Here is an 11,074-nt window from a genome sequence, read left to right on the forward strand (position 1 = left end):
AGGGAGGTGCGGATGGGGTGCGAGATTTAAAAATGGGGTGCGAGCTGTAAAAATGTGGTACATAAAAAATTCAAAATGTTCTCTCATGCACTTGCGCGCATACTATACATCTGTTTATTATTATTATTATTATTATTATTATTATTATTATTATTATTATTATTATTATTCAGTCCATTACGATACACTATGGGACGCAGTTTTTTCACATCCGAGAAATTGTTTGTTTGTTTTTGTTCTTCAAAATAATTTATGCCTGGTATTTTGTTAATAAGTTGCCCTTTGGAGTGTGGAAAGGAGTGCTCCGATTTTTTATGGGGTGCTTGCGCACCCTTTCGCACCCCCCTAGCGACGTCCCTGTTTACCAACACTTTCAGAACTGTTTTTAATTGATCTGTTTATACTACATACCGATACTTCACGATTGTTACTGGTTCGTAAAATAGCGTAAGTAATGTAAATGGGCTCTCTCCCTCTGGGATAACATGGAAACTTACCTTACTGTACGTGTACAAGAAGCTTTTCTCCGCATTCACAGACCGATGCAAACCGATTCGAATGTCTATTGCAATGTCATCTATTGAGAAGCATGTGTATTATGTCATACAGTTAACAACCCGCTCTGCAGTTATCATAGAAGAGTCGGAGCGGTGGGGTGGTGAAGCGTGGGGTGAGTGATCACTAGGAGCGAGCTGGTTGAGAAAGAGGGAGGGCACTGTACCGCTCCGCTCTTTTGAACGACTCTCAATGAACGACTCCTCAAAAGGAGCGGGAGTCAAAGAGCTAGCTCGCATCAATGAACGACTCCGACCCATCTCTACTGTCAAGTACTGAAGATACTTACATAATATGTAATTTTAATCATACAATCAGCTGACAAAATGTTTTTTTGTCTGTTGTAAGTGGTAATTCTTTAGTTGAGAAAATTTTTACGTTTGAAGAACAGAGCATGAAAATGAAAACCAATATGCTTAGTAATCGTACTAAATTTGTAGCTGAAGTAAAAAGTATTGCAAAATGGAGCCAAGTTAAGCTGTCACATTTCTTGCTGTCACATTTGATTACGTGAAAAATGTATGCTTCCTTGCCTGAACACCAGTTCAGGATATGTACTACTGTTGCCAGCTTATCGTCCCAGCTTTCTCTGTGCACAACATGAAAACTAGTGAAATGTTCTTTTGTGTCTGCTATGAGGGACAGGCCAAGAAAAGCCTTAATGAGGTATGTAATTTTCTCCTGCACACTACTTCAATAACTGTCCCCCAGCCAGTATATTAAAGAACTATGTTTGTTTTGCAGACAGTTTTCCTGGACAAAATAAGGTAAAGGTAAAGGTATCCCCGTAACATGCCATGAAGGCATTTGGGGGGCATGGAGGTAGAGCCCCATGCTTTCCATGACCTCGGCACTAGAATGAGGTGGTGTGGTCGGCACCACGCTCAACAACACAATAATCAAATTCTTAATGGCAATAAGTGCTCAGAAACATTTCTTCGATATCATACTTTTCTCCATCAGAGATCTGTGCTCTTGTGATAACAAATTATTCAAAGTAATGTTATTCAACAATTGCAATAAGGTTATTTTATGATTTTGGCATAAATACATTTAGTTAAAGATGTTTATGTGTCAGTAACCTAATAATTATAATGCAGGATTGAAGTTAATTTGCAGAACAACACAAGATAATTAGATTTTTTACGACCTGAAGAAGAGTACAGAAGTATGAATTTTTATACTAAAACTATTTCTCTTACATATAATAAATTATATTGTAACAATATATGGTTCAGCGAGGCCAAAAACAGTTTTCTTTAATTTTCTCAAAACTGCTTCTAGGGACTAAAGTTGTTTTGCAAATTCACTATTCATTTGTACTGCTTTGGCTTATAGTTTTCGTAAGTACTGACAATACTATTCAACGTTGACAGTTAAATTTCACGTTGCACTCCTTAATTAATATTAATTTACAATTTTTCATTATATTCATAAAAGCTGTCTTCAGGAGAAATACTGTATTTCATCGCTTAATCGTCACATTTTAATGCCTTTTTTTCTCGAGTGAAAATATACAATGCGACTGTTATGTGAAAAATAACTTTCATATAAAGAGGATGTGTGTGAGAAAGCAGGGCAATGTTGCGCAATTCCTAGCAAAAGAGAAAGAGGGGAACCAGTATTAGTGTGGGATGCTGAAACTTTAACATAAATAATATCTTAAAAAAAAAAAAAAATTATTGTAGTGTTATTGAATTAAAACACTTTTTATTGACTAAAAACATTCACAGTATTGTTGAATCACATGTATCAGTACAACTGATACACTGAAGTTTATATTATCTGACTACTAGACCAGTCCGCTGAAAGCTGATTGATCTAGGTCTAAAAAAAGTATTTGAACATTCGTAAACAATCACTACTCAGAACCAACAATTGAATTAAGGCATTTATGGCTATTGACTTGGTGCTGACATCTCACACCCCCCCATTCTATCTATTGTACTCCCTTTTGTTGGCCTACCCTCATGTTCTGTGTCACAGTAGACAAGGTCCAACCACAAGTACAGACGTGCATTCATTATGAGTGACTAAGTTGCCGGGGTCCGATGGAACATGGCACCGTCTTGAGTCACAAAGTGATTACTTGATTTGCTGATTACTTACACTTTATCATATTTTGTTAAATGAGCAGGCAGTATAAGCAGCCATCAGATGTTCTCAAGCAGGGGTGGCTGTAGACTATATGAGGCGTTCAGAAGTCAACATGATTAACTCCTTTTCCAAAGATTTTGAGATATTCAAGGTTAAAGTTGAATACACACTATTAATTCTGCGATGTAGTTGAGAAGAATACTGCAGTCTGTGGACTTTTTACTGAACTATGGAGCAAATCACATTGACCACTGAAAATATGGTCAATTTAATACATTGCCAACTTACAAACTCTGAAATAACCAAAAGTGGAGTTAATCATATTGACTTCTGAACGCCTCATATACTGTATTTATGTGAGGCGATCTAAACGTTGTTTGTTTGTTTTAATTTTTGATATTGCGAGATTTGGTCTATTATTTTTAGTTGTTACTCGCTTTCTTGCATTTTGAAGTCCTTGCCGTAAACTCATGAGTTTTAAATTAAGCAATAAAATTAAATAATTCTTTAAATATCAATTTTTATTACATTTAATGTTGTTATAAAGAATATGTGTGTAATGAAAATACAGATAGGAAGACTATTGTAACTAAAGATACAAATTATTAGCAATAATATCATTATACAAGTTAAACAATTATTGAAAATTTGGTTAGATATAAATGTTAATTTATGAAAAAGATGTACTCTACTACATAAATAAGATGCCATTGCAATTTCTTCATTGTACAACTTCTGGGTACTTATGTTTCAGTCGAATGAACAAAAAATCGAGGTTGGAAGAAGTTTTGATCTTACTGTAATAATACATTACATAAATGAATACATACAGTATCAGTATACTTACTAAAAATATATAATTCATTGTGTACTCAAATTTGTGGGAGTATGTTTATAAGCACACAAAATCTGTTATTACTGTAAGTTATTTATTCTGTTGAAAATTACTTTTTATATTGAAATTGTAATGTTGAAACAGTTCTCTGATCACGGAAATATGGTGCTGTAGCAGTTGGTACTGACACAGCATTGTCGTTTTTTTCTCTTGTCGATGCTTGATGAAGAACTGCTTTCTTTGCAATAGGGCCACTTTGCAGTATGCTTTGCACATGTGGTTCATCTAGTAATGTCCATATTTCGCTTATTCTTGTTTCATCAGACGACAGACTAGGCACCACGTTATTGTTTTCTAAATGCTTAACATTCTTAATTTTATTACAGTCTGTATTTTTAGTTGTGTCTTCTATAAGAGCTCTGTCATATTCTTGAGATTTATGTTCATTATATTTCATCTTAACCTGATTTTTAATTAGATTTGTATGTGAATTATAATCAGGAAGTGGGAACTTATCAATTCCTTCATCACATTCATTTCTTTTGCTTTGTGTATGTCTCTTCATCTTCTTTCCTCTTTCTCTAGATTTTGTTTCTTTTTCGTCCTTTATTTTTACTGCTGCTTCTTCTTTATTATTCTGAGTCAACCTAGTTGCAAGTTTTTCTATTTCTCTGTGTACTTTATGTAATATTTCTTCACTTTGCTGTCTTTTAGTATGACTACATTCACTTGACGTACTGGGCAGAGATATTGGTTCTGAATGTGGATATTTTTCCTTCATTAGAAGTATTACCTCTTCTTTAACATTGTTTACTGCTTTAAGTAATGTTTCTTTCTCAGAAACCATGACTTGGCCAATATTGTCACTTATTCTATCTATTTTCTCTTCTAATAGCATTATTCTTATATCACTCAGAGTTATTTTTCCTTGATCTTCACTTCCATTTCCACATTCTAACTTCTGTTTAAGACTGTAAAGCATTTCATTTTTAAGGCAGTTTATATATTTTTCAAGTTTATTTAATCTTAGTAAGTCTTCATTTTCGTTCTCAGCTCTCAAATCTGTTGCCACTGTATCACTTTTTATAATAGTTCCGTCTAGTTGAAAATCGTTTCTTTCTTGTTGTTTCAGAGGTTGAACTTTCAATTGTTCACAGTTGCAACAGAAGTGAAGGTAATTATTGTGGAGTTCTGTTTGCAAAGAACTACATCCTTTAATTGCGGAAATATTATTTGTTTCTATTTCATTTTCGCATTTTGCTTCACTCTCTTTTTTACTGTTAGCCGATAAGACATTTGCAATATCATGATCTTGGTAAACAGGCCTTCCTTTAAAGGACATATACTGTGGAAAACTGTCTGTTGTAGAATCATTTGACTTACTTTCCATATCTCTTATTACGTTTCTGAAAGTAGTATTTTGATGTTTTAACATTTTTATTTCATCTTTGTTATTATTTGAAGTATTACTTCCCGTCAAATTTTGAGTATCCTGATATTTCTGTAATTCATTTTTCAGTGACTCGTTTTCTTCATTATAATTAATACTGATTTTCAGAAGCTGAGAAAAATTGTGTTTCATTTGGTGAAGAATTTTTTCATTTTCGTTTACTATATTTGAGTGCTCAATTGACGTTGATATATTAATATTATTTTGGTTAAATATTTCATGCAGAAGTGTTTCACATTCCTTAAGAATGCTTCTTTCCTTTTCATGCTGCTTAGTAAATGCTTGGAGTTTGCTATCTAACTCCGACTGCTGAGAATGGTGTACACTGACGAAATTATCCAACTCACTCTTGTAAGCAGCCTCTGCTTCTTTCAGTCTAATCTCCAGGTCTGTTCGTTGAGCATGAAGATTAGTACTTTGAACTTTCAAAGAATGAAGTTCTTGCTCCAATTTGACATTCTGTAGAAAAGATATTTAAGTTACGACATTTAAAGTTTAAATATCTGAAATTACAACACATCACATATTATGCAGTACATCGCACGCCCAGTGGCGAAGCTTCAGGGTAGGCAGGGTAAGCTGAGCTTTCCCAAACATTTTCGAAGAAGGGACAGATCAATTTAGAATTTAGTTAATTAAGATCCAGGAAATAACGACCATTTTGTTGTAATAATTAAAAAAAAAATATTTATTTGAAAAAACAAAGTCTGTTACATAACTGAAGCTTCCTTTGCTTCTCTACATACTCACCACCTACATTTAAACAATTGTCGTATCTGTTCACTAGCTTTAGAATTCCCGTGTTATACTCCTCTGCCGCCAGTTCATTAAGCCAGGTGTTCACTGTCTTCTTCAACTCTTCATCACTTCAAAAACGCGTACCACCCAGAAAGTCTTTCAGCAATTCGTCGAGTGATGTGCGCCTGTCTTGCAAAATTCTGTCGTTCACTTTAGTCTTCAGGTCTTCTGTGATGAGTGATGGGCGTCCGGGTCGAGTTTCATCGTGGACATTTGTTCGCCTATTGTTGAACATTTCGCAGCATTTTCTCACATTTCTTTCATTCATTACAGTATCACCATACACTTCTTTCAATTGCCGGTAAATTTCTGTAGGTTTCAAATGTCGGGCATTCAAAAATCGAATCACACTCCTCACCTCACAGTCGGCAGGATTATCAATCACGTCGTTCATTTTGAAGTAACACAAAATGCACGATGGCGACTTGTTGCAACCAGTACTCACAACATTATGAGAACACATGTTAAGGAAGCCAGTTGACCTTCAAACAAGGAAGGGGAGTCAGCTGCGCCCGGGTATGCGCGAACGGTCGTTATTTCCTGGATCCCCCTCGTATAAACAGAAATGCTACTAATGTTACTTCTACTAGAACAACTGCATTTCATTGCTAATATTATTACTACTAATAATAGTACTCACTACTAATTCTATTACTGCTACTAATACTTGAACTGTTGAGGCTATCACTGCTATTGCTGCCATCACCTTTGCTGACACTGCTTGCTACCACCTCTGCTGCTACTGTTACTTACTAATTTACTACTTACTACTTGTAGGTTTACAGCACATAAAATAACTCTCTCTCCAATGGGAGACTGCAGCCATTTCTCGGCATTCCCGTCCACGTTGAATTACGATGCTGAATCTCTGCAGTTGAAAGCATCGTTAAATAAAATATAGTGCATACATTTTATCTTTCCACGCTCACGGACATAGAGCCACCGCAACAGTGCACAGCACAGCTGCACACATGCGAGCGTGGAAAGATAAAATGTTTGCACTGTACTACTTAGGGCCTCTTACGATGCCTGAACAAGTATCTCACTTTTTTTTTGTGTTGTACGGAGAAGGGAACCGAAGGCTTACACTGCAGACGGAGGCTTAGAATGTGTCCAACAGTGGAAGAACCCCTGGGAGAGGTGTGTTAACTAGGTGGACCTATTTTGATGGGCACTAGGTTTTAAATTACATAGGTAAGCTACGGTAGATTTTTTTCTGACCTAAGATCGGATACTTTCTGACAGGGGCGTATTTTGCAGACTACCGGGGCTACTGGTGGTAGCCCAAGGAAATTACAAAAGAAAAAGTTCATAATATAACATAATGTAATAATTTTGTATTATTAGTTTTACCACAGTAATTAAAATTAAAGTAATTGTTAGATTTATATGCGCTCTCTGCTCTCGAAAAGAAACAAGTTGTCAAGGCGGCATCACTGGAGAAACCGCTTGCTACGTGAGGTAGCCTGTGACCGTACCGCGCAGCTGTCTGGTCGCACAACTGCCCATTCCCCCGCTCTCTTCTGTTTCCATCGTGCAGTGTAAGGCCGGGTGAGTTGCCGCTCTCGTGATCGGTTTCTTCGCAGGCGCAAAGCAACAGTTCGCTTAGCACGCTAGCTCATGAATGTAATTGTGTTCTTGCAGTGCAGTATTTTAAATTTGTGATTTGTTCGAGTGTCTAAGAGTTATATTAATTGTGAATTATTAAGTTTTTAATTTCCCAATTAAGTGATATTGTGAAAAATATGGCAGAACAAGTTTCTGGAGAGGTTTGTGTTGAAAATGACTGTGTAATAGAAGGTTTATTAAAAGTGCCTTTTAACCGTCGTACATACAACGAGGAAGTTTAAATTGTGAAAATGGAAAGACCAACTCCTGAGTTAAATTTGTCCATGGACGTAAAAGAAAAATAGCGTGAGTACACGCGCCATTTCACTTCAACATCATATGGTAAGTGGAAATGGTTGTGTGGTAGTTCTAAACTGTCTAAACTATTTTGCTGGCCATGTTTGTTATTTAGCCGCGAAACTAATGTGTGGTCAAAAGAGGGTTTTCTAATATCAACTCCCTTCGAACGGCAGTCCTAAAACACGACAAATCAAAAGCTCATATTTGTAGTAGCATGAACTTTGCAAACTTTGGGAAGACAAGAATTGATTTACAGCTAGATAAGCAAAAAGCTCTACATATCAACCAACACAATGCTCCTGTGGAAAAAAAATCGGGAGATTTTACTGCATCTTATTAACGCAGTCTGCTTTCTAGGAAAACAAGAATTGGCTTTTCGGGATCATAATGAGAGTGTGGAATCAGACAATAGAGGAAATTATATTGAATATTTAAGTTCCTTAAGTGAATTTGACCATTTACTGGCCAATCATCTTGAGAGTTCAACAGTATTTTGTGGTACTTCTCCCGCAATTCATAATGACTTAATATTTGCTATAAGTGGGGTTATGATAAAGAACATAAAATCTGAAATAGAAGAAGCACCTTTTGCGGCCATTGTTGTTGATGAAACAAGTGACTGCTCTAATCAGAGTCAATTGTCCACTGTTTTAAGATACGTCGATAGTACTGCCAATGTTCAAGAACAGTTTATAGGATTCACAAATGTCAATTCGGGCAAAACTGCTGCTGCTTGGTTTCAGCATGTGGAAGGTGTTATAGCAGAATACAATGTCGGCAATAAGTTAATTGCACAGACATACGATGGTGCTTCAGTTATGGCGGGAAATATTAATGGCTTAAAAACAAAAGTTCAAGGAAAGTATCCTCAAGCACTATTTGTCCATTGTTACAGCCATGTTCTCAATTTAGTTTTGCAACAAACTACTTCATCCATTCCAGAATGCCGCATTTTTTTTCAAAACACTGTCGGGTTTAGCTGCATTTTTCTCATCATCTCCTAAAAGATCAGAAAAACTCAAGAATTTATGAAAAAGAAACTCCCAAAAGTAGCACCAACTAGATGCAATTTTACATCTCGGCTTGTAAATACAGTAAAGTAATACAGAGAACAACTGACTGCTTTCTTTGAAAATATCATTTGTAATGACTCTGAAGAAAACTGGGTTGATGATGTAATTGTGCAGGCTCAAGGATATTTGTATTTTTTTCACACAGTTTCAGAATATATTTCTTCTTGAAGTCAATGCTAGAGTGTTCGCACATACAGATGTGCTCTACAATATTCTTCAGACAAAAAGTCTAGACATAGCATACTGCTTGCAAGAGGCATCAAAGTTAAAAAATACTATATTCGAGTTCAGACGTAGTGGGTTTCCGTCCATATGGAGTAAAATGGAAAATGAAAATTCTTCAGCCAATACAATGGAACCACCATTAAAGCGAAGAAAAGGAGATGATGAATTGAAATACAGGCAGCTGTACTACAGCATACTAGATCGTATGCACATGGAAATTACTGACAGATTTTCTGATTATAAAAAACTTCAGTTCACATATCTTCTAGATTCTCAAAAATTTTCTGCTTATAGAGAAAACTTCCCGAATGAGGCACTAAACAAATTATTTCAGTCCTATAACAGTCACTTTGATCAAGTACGTTTGAAAAATGAATTAAGTGTAATATATTCAGCAGAGGTCTTTGATTTTTCGAACAAACCTATCCATGAAATATTATCTGCCATATATGAAAACCAGCTGAACCAAGTTATTCCTGAAGTCCTTAAATTGGCAACATTAATTGTGACAATACCAGCTACGTCAGCATCAGTAGAAAGAACATTTTCTGCGTTGAAGAGAATAAAATCCTACTGTAGATCAACTCATACACAAGAACGTTTATCCGGCTTGGCACTGATGTCCATTGAAAAGTCATTTCTACAGAAACTTCGCAAGCGGCCCAACTGTAATTTCAAAGACGAAGTCATCAACGTATTTTCGTCCCAATCAAGACGTCTGGAATTCATATATAAATAGGTAAGGAATTTTATTATAGGGACTTTAAAATATATTTTGTGTCATAATAGGGTCAGTGGTAGCCCAAACCCTTTAACCAGTATACGCCACTGCTTTCTGATCAGGCCTCCTACCAATATTTACTACTACTCCTAAGAATACAGTGGCTAAGTCTACTACTGCTACTATTACTGTCATGTTTGAAGTGTAATATTGGATTTGGCATAGCTTGACTTTTCGAGGACCAAACTCGGGACGGATCCTTGCTATAGGCTTGTTTTGGCCCATTGTGCGGCCTTATATGCAAGGACTGTCTTGAGTCCGACAGATGGAATTAGTGAATCCGATGCTAACAGGTGGATCATTCTGCCTTTGTCCTGACAGAACTGAGTTGCATCCTCAGACGGGTATACCTGATAAGCCTTTCCTATCAGCTTAAAAATCGTACTACCCCCACCACAGCCCATTTTTAACTATTGCAGATGATAGATGAACTTATGGGGTCCGGATGAAAATGGGTGTACCCTCTGCAAAGTCTACTTTGTCTATAAAAATTCCATACACGATCTGACCAGAGATCGAACCCGGACCGCCTGGTGGAAGACTAACGCACGAGCAACACTAGCGGTATAGTACTCCAGTATTTTTCATATTAACTGATTGCTAACGGCTAATGAAATTAAATTTATGAGACATGCAGCGGGATATACGAAATGGGTTTACAAATGCAATGACGATGTAATGGAAGAATTTCAACTAAAACCTGTAATTAATCACCTAAAATATTATCAGAACAACTGGATAAATCATCTGCATCGCATGCATAGAGATAGAATCCCAAAAGTCATGCTCCACTATCGTCCAAACGGGAAGAGATCTCTCGGTCGCCCAAAGAAGCGCTGGATTGAAAATTCAACTGTGAGATCGTAACAGGCCATTTGGCCTAATACTTGAAGGGAAGAAGAAGAAGAAGACTGATTGCCTATTGCATTAACTTTCCAGGTAGGTATCGAGGTTCAAATCTTGTTTCCTCTATCATAATTATTTCCATCCTTTCTATGTTTTACTGTCATCTTTTAAATTGTATATTTTGAAATACCCGGAAATGGAAACGGTCATGGACCACTGACACGTAGCCTACGTGCAGTGCGTTCGTAGCTCGGCTGGACCATTCCACGGCGGACTTGGACTGGGTGAAGATTGACGCGCCAGTCAGTCGAGTTGGATCTGTCGTGAGGGAAGGACGTCTATGCGCGTGTTGTGAGTAAAATTGTGTTGTCTCGTGGTGATAAAGTGTCTATTAATAATGGTTGAGTACACTTTAGTACAACGTATTTTTCTCTATGATGCTTATGTGAAATACTCTTCTGCAAGAAGGTGTCGAAGAGAATTTGAACATCGGTTTGCAGGTGTTC

Source organism: Periplaneta americana, chromosome 7, assembly GCF_040183065.1.
Source record: "Periplaneta americana isolate PAMFEO1 chromosome 7, P.americana_PAMFEO1_priV1, whole genome shotgun sequence".
NCBI lineage: Eukaryota > Metazoa > Arthropoda > Insecta > Blattodea > Blattidae > Periplaneta > Periplaneta americana.